Source organism: Zingiber officinale, chromosome 9B (assembly GCF_018446385.1).
Source record: "Zingiber officinale cultivar Zhangliang chromosome 9B, Zo_v1.1, whole genome shotgun sequence".
Taxonomy (NCBI): Eukaryota; Viridiplantae; Streptophyta; class Magnoliopsida; order Zingiberales; family Zingiberaceae; genus Zingiber; species Zingiber officinale.
The window spans coordinates 50,797,112-50,803,910 of record NC_056003.1 but is presented as its reverse complement, the minus strand read 5'-3'; positions in this window follow the sequence as shown (position 1 = coordinate 50,803,910).

Here is a 6,799-nt window from a genome sequence, read left to right as displayed (position 1 = left end):
ATCATCATATGATTGACTCTAGGGCTCTAACTAACAATCTCCCACTAGGACTAGTGCCAATCAGTTTAGGCTCTAAGGCCCAATGACCTAGTGTGACTATCATGCTTTCTCTGTGCCAAAGCCTTGGTCAAGGGATCAGTGACGTTAGTTTCTATGGGTATTCTGTAAATCTTCGCATCTCCTCTATCGATGATCTCTCGAATGAGATGGAAGCGCCGTAGTATATGTTTGGTCCACTGGTGTGAGCGAGGTTCCTTAGCCTGCGCAATTGCTCCATTGTTGTCACAATAGAGTTCTATAGGATCAGCTATGCTAGGAACCACCCCAAGCTCAGTAATGAACTTGCGGATCTAAACTGCCTCCTTTGCTGCTTCTGATGCAGCAATATACTTGGCCTCTGTTGTAGAATCAGCAACTGTGTCCTGCTTCGAACTCTTCCAGCTCACAGCACCACTATTCAAGCAAAACACGAACCCAGACTACGATCTATAATCATCCTGGTCAGTTTGGAAGCTGACATCACTGTAACCCCTTTGAGCTAGCTCGTCATCGCCTCCAAATATCAAGAAATATCCTTTAGTCCTTCTTAAGTACTTAAGAATATTCTTGACCGCTATCTAGTGATGCTCACCTGGATCTGACTGGTATATGCTCGTCATGCTCAAAGCATACGAAACATTAGGACGAGTACATAACATGACATACATGATAGATCCTATGGCTGAGGCATAAGGGATCTTATCCATGCAGTCTCTCTTCTCTTTAGAAGAGGGACTTTGAGTCTTCGAAAGACTCACACCATGTGACATCGGCAGAAATCCTTTCTTGGAATTATGCATGGCAAACTGTAGTAATAATGTGTCAATATATGTACTTTGACTTAGGCCAAGCAATCTCTTAGATCTATCTTTATAGATCTTTATGCCTAGAATATAGGTTGCTTCACCTAAGTCCTTTATTGAGAAACAATTCCCCAGCCAAGTCTTTACAGACTGCAACAAAGGGATGCCATTTCCAATGAGTAGTATGTCATCCAAATACAATACAAGGAAGACAACTGTATTCCCAACAACCTTCTTGTAGACACAGGGTTCATCTTCATTCTTGATGAACACAAACTATTTGATCGCATCCTCGAATCGAAGATTCCAGTTTCAAGAAGCTTGCTTTAGTCCATAAATGGACTTATGCAGCTTACATACTCTGCCAGTATACTGTGGATCTACAAAATCCTCAGGTTGTGTCATGTATACATCCTCGAGCAAGTTTTCATTTAGAAACGGAGTTTTGACATCCATCTACCAGATCTCATAATCGTGGTATGCTGCAATAACAAGCATGATCTGAATGGACTTAAACATCGCTACTGGAGAAAAGGTTTCATCATAGTCAATACTATGAATTTGCTTGAAACCTTTAGTTACCAAGCGACCCTTATAGGTAATAACTCCATCCATGTCAGTCTTTCTTCTAAAGACCCACTTACACCCAATGAGTTTGATGCCTTCAGGTGGCTCAACCAAAGTCCATACTTGGTTGGTGTACATGGATTCCATCTCGGATCTCATGGCCTCTAGCCATTTCTCAGAATCTGGTCTCATCACAGCTTCCTGATAGGAGGTAGGCTCATTCTCAACGAGCATAACGTCATCATGGTCAGATAAGAGAAATGACTATCTCTCAGGCTGACGATGTATCCTGTCATATTTGCGAAGAGGTAGGTCTACTTGAATTGGTTGTTGTTCCTCAACTCCTTATCGAACAATCTCATCATCCACAACATTTTGTGGTTCAAGTTCAACTTCCTTCAAGGCTTCAGTGCTATGGTCCATATCTTGAACTTCTTCAAGATGGAACGTACTCCCACTAGTTTTTCTAGAAACAAAGTCCCTTTCTAGAAATACCCCAGTCTTAGCCACAAACACTTTGTGTTGACTGGGAATGTAGAAGTAATATCCCTTCGTTTCCTTGGGATATCCTATAAAATAGCAGTTATCAGATTTAGGTCCCAATTTATCCGCGACTTGACGTCGAACGTAAGTCTCACAACCCCAAATCCTCATAAAAGACATCTGGGCATCTCTCTCAGTCCACATCCTATATGGTGTCTTTATCACCGCCTTGGATGGAACACGGTTAAGTGTGAAGGCTGCTGTGTCTAGAGCATATCCCCAAAAAGACATAGGAAGATCTGTGTGACTCATCATAGACCGTACCATATCTAATAGGGTACGATTCCTCCTTTCGGATACACCATTCTACTGTGGTGTTCCAGGAGGAGTGAGTTGGGATAGAATCCCACACTCAGCTAGATAGTCACGAAACTCATGGCTAAGGTATTCACCACCTCGATCTGATCGAAGTATCTTAATACTCTTGCCCAGCTGGTTTTGTACTTCATTCTTGAATTCTTTGAACTTTTCAAAGGATTGTGACTTATGTGTCATCAAATACACATAACCATATCTACTGAAGTCATCAGTAAATGTAATGAAGTACATATAACCACCTCTGGCAGCGACATTGAAAGTGCCACATATATCACTATGTATAAGTCCTAACAAGTTAGTCGCTCTTTCGCTGTGTCCACTAAAGGAAGTCTTGGTCATCTTGCCTAGTAGGCATGACTCGCATGTCTCATATGATTCAAAATAAAATGAGTCCAGCAAACCATCTTTATGGAGCTGGGATAAGCGATTCTCATTTATATGACCTAAGCGACAATGTCAGAGATATGTTTGGTTCATATCATTTGACTTGAACCTTTTGGTATTTATTTTATAGATGAGGTTCTCTAAGTCTAGAATATAGAGCCCGTTCATCAGAAGTGCACTACAGTAGAACATATTTTTTAAATAAATAGAACAATATTTGTTCTTTATTATAAAAGAAAAGCCTTTCTTGTCCAAACAAGAGACTGAAATGATGTTCTTAGTAAGAGCAGACACATAACAACATTCATCTAATTCTAGTACAAGCCCAGAGGGTAGAGATAGATAGTAAGTTCCTACAGCAACAGCAGCAACCCGTGCTCCATTGCCTACTCGTAGGTCCACCTCGCCTTTCGTCAATGCCCTGCTATTTCTCAGCGCCTGCACATTAGTACAAATGTGAGAAACACATTCGGTATTTAATACCCACGATGCAGAAATAGATAGATTGACTTCTATAACATATATACCTGAAGTAGAAGTCTCACTTCTCTTATTCTTAAGATCTTCCAGATATACTTTACAGTTCCTCTTCCAGTGCCCGGTCTGACTGCAGTGGAAGCAGGTAGCATCCTTGGCAACCCCTCCTTTAGGTTTCATTATCTTGCCTTTTCCCTTGGCTTGGGACTTTCCCTTACCTTTAGGCTTGCCCTTGCCTTTATGCTTTTACACCATCAAAATGGAGTTGGACTTTACCTTCTTAAGGTTGAGCTCAGTAGTTCTCAACATGCTTAGCAGCTCAGGCAGTGGCTTGTCAATTTTGTTCATGTTGTAATTCATGACAAATTGACTGTAGCTCTCTGGCAAGGATTGCAAGATCAAGTTTGTGGCCAGCTCTTGGCCAAGTGGGAATCCCAACCTCTGTAGGTTTTCTATGTACCCAATTATCTTGAGCACATATGGACCTACGGGAGTCCCATCTTGCATCTTGCACTGAAATAGTGCCTTGGAGATCTTGAATCTCTCGTGCCTCGCTTGTCTTTGATATAGTTGATGAAGATGTTCAACCATATCATAAGCATGCATCAACTCGTGTTGCTTCTGAAGTTCAGAGTTCATGGTCGCGGGCATGAGGCATGACACATCTAATGCATCATCTTGATGCTTCTTATAAGCATTTCAGTCGGCTCGAATGGCAGTGGCAGGAGGTGCCTCGGGAATGGGCTGCTCCAGGACGTACAGTTTTCTTTCTTGTGTGAGAACAATTCTCAGATTCTTGTACCAGTCTAGGAAATTAGCTCTATTGAGCTTGTCCTTGTCAAGGATAGAACGCAGGGAGAAGGTGTTCGTGTTTGTCGACATGACAATCTACAACAGAAATAATGCAAAAAGTAAATATCATATTCCATTTATCATTTAATTAGGCCTTTAACTAAATGATACTCCCACTAACTCGCCTCTTGACTTGGATGAGCCTCCAAGAACCACCAAGAACTGACGGTGAGGAAGAAAAGATCGCTGTGGAGGTTTGCTGTGATCGCTTGTGGAGAAGAGATGAAGAAGTGCGCAGAAAAACGCTCGCCAACGGCTTTATTCATGCCAACGGTCGAATCCCAATCGATTGGATTGCTCCCAATTGATTGGGGAGGCTTTGGATCGATCGGTTGATCAATCCAGAGATCCTCTGTGCTCTTGGAATCGCCCTGAATCGATTACCCGATTGATTCAAGGCTTCTCGAGCGATTTCCAGCGCTCCAATCGATCGGTCGATCGATTGGAGGTTTTAATCGATCAACTGATTGATTCAGAAGCTCACTGATCGCTCAAAAACTCTCCCAATCGATTGACTGATCGTTTGGGGAAGTTTCAATCGATTACCCAATCGATTCAGCCCATTTCTACATGAATTCGCGTCAACCAATCGATTGAACCCCCCAATCGATTGTACAATCAATTGGATAGTAGAAAACTGGATAGAGCTTGAAATTAGCTTCGTTTTGCATCTGAGATCACCTCATTCCGATATCCGAGTCAAAAGTTATGGCCTTCGGAAGTTTACTACGTCCAAACTTCCTAGTTCCATGCCAACTCCCTATTGGACTTACGATCGCTAAGAATTCGGTCAACTTTTGACCCATCTGGACTTTCTCTTTGCGCCAAGTGTCCGGTCAACCTTGACCCACTTGGACTTACCATCTCATGTCAAGTGTCCGGTCCTCCATGATCCACTTGAACTTCCTTCCACCAGATGTCTGGTCATCCTTGATCCATCTGGATTTCCTCTTGCCAAGTATCCGGTCAATCCTTTGACCTACTTGGACTTCCAAACACCAGGTGTCTGGTCAACCTTGACCCACCCAAATTTCCACATGCCCGGTTTCACTCGCCAGGTCTTTCCATCTGCCTAGCTTCACTCACTAGGTCTTTCACCTGGCTTCACTCACCAGGATTTTCCCACTGCCCGGCTTCACCGGGACTTTCCATCTGCCTAACTTCACTCACCAGGACTTTCACCTAGCTTCACTCACTAGGACTTCCCATCTGTCTAGCTTCACTCACCAGGACTTTCACCTAACTTCACTCACTAGGATTTCCCAGTCAAGTATCCAGTCAACCTTGACCTACTTGACTCTCCTTCACAATCTCTTGACATGAACAATTGCACTTGCAATCTTTATGTATTGTCTCAATGTATTGTCAAACATCGAAACCCAAACTGTTGGTGCGGGAAGCATCCGACGATCGAACCTGAGTTTTGATAATGACAAAGGATTCAAAGTTAAGGTGTGTTGTTATCTAACATGTTGAATGAGTGTGTCAGGAAAGTCCTAACTGCAGTTAAGCAGGTGAAAACCCTAGGGGGTGGTAACCCTAGGTCCTAGGGGGTGGGAACCCTAGGTGGAGAAAAGTCCTAGCTGCGGTTAGGCAAAGGGAAAACCCTAGGGGGTGGTAACCCTAGGTCATAGGGGGTGGTAACCCTATGCGGAAAGTCTTGGCAGGTCGATGACTTCAGGCAAAAGTCCTAGGGGGTGGTAACCCTAGGTGGAAAGTCCTGGTGTCGCGAACCAGGTGAAAGACTGGACTAGCCGGGAAGCAGATGTCCAGCAGAAAGTCCGGAAGCGTCGAGTGCTGAGCAAAAGTCCAGTCGATCTGGAGGATCGAACTGGCAATAGGTAAATCTCCTAAGTGGAGTAGGTGAGGACGCGTTCCCCGTAGAGGGAACAGTAGGCGTCGGGTCGACCTAAGGTTTCCGATCGAAAATCCGAAGTTAGGCTCGGATAGTCCGGAGACTATCATTATCACTTCTATTATGCTTTATGTGTTAACTTTGTGCTGTAGGGTATATTTGGGATTAATGTATCTTGCAGGGACCAAAGTGCAAAGATTAACCTTGGATGAACAGTGTCCGAGGCACGTCCATGGAGCTTGGAGGCGCCTCGGGTGCAAAAGCTGACCTGGCCGAGAAGCAGGGCTGAAGGCACCTCGGTTGGCTATGGAGGCGCCTTGGAAGGCGCCTTGGAAGGCGCCTTGAAGACCTATGAAGGTGCCTTCAAGGTGATAAGCGCAGAATGGTCAGCGCTCATCTGCACGGTGGACTCGGAGCTATGGAGGCGCCTTCGGAGGCTCTCAAGGCGCCTTGGATGCCCTTTATAAGGGGTCTTCGAGCAGCAGTGAAGTTCAACAATTGACAAGCTTTCTTTCTGCTGTGTGTTGCTTAAGAAACGACTCTAAAGTGTTGTTGCAGTCGCCGACGACCCGAAGCTTCAGTTATTAATTTGTTGTCGGTATTATTTCAATTCCAGTTGTACTTATTTCCTTGTACTTATTCACGATATTTTAGTTGTTGCCCACGGAAAGCGATCAAGGATCGCGGGCCTTCGAGTAGGAGTCGATCTAGGCTCCGAACGAAGTAAACGACTGTGTCTCTATGTTTGTGTTTATTTACATTTTCGCTGCGTATTTTACTCCGATAGTTTTTTTCGATAATCGAACGAAATAGCCACGAGCGCTATTCACCCCCCTCTAGCGCGTCTCGATCCAACAATTGATATCAGAGCGGGGTCGCTTTGAACTGGTGCAACCACCATTCAAGCATTTTTCGTGGCTTTGTCGTTTGTATAGGTTAAAAATATAACCTTACGCCTTTT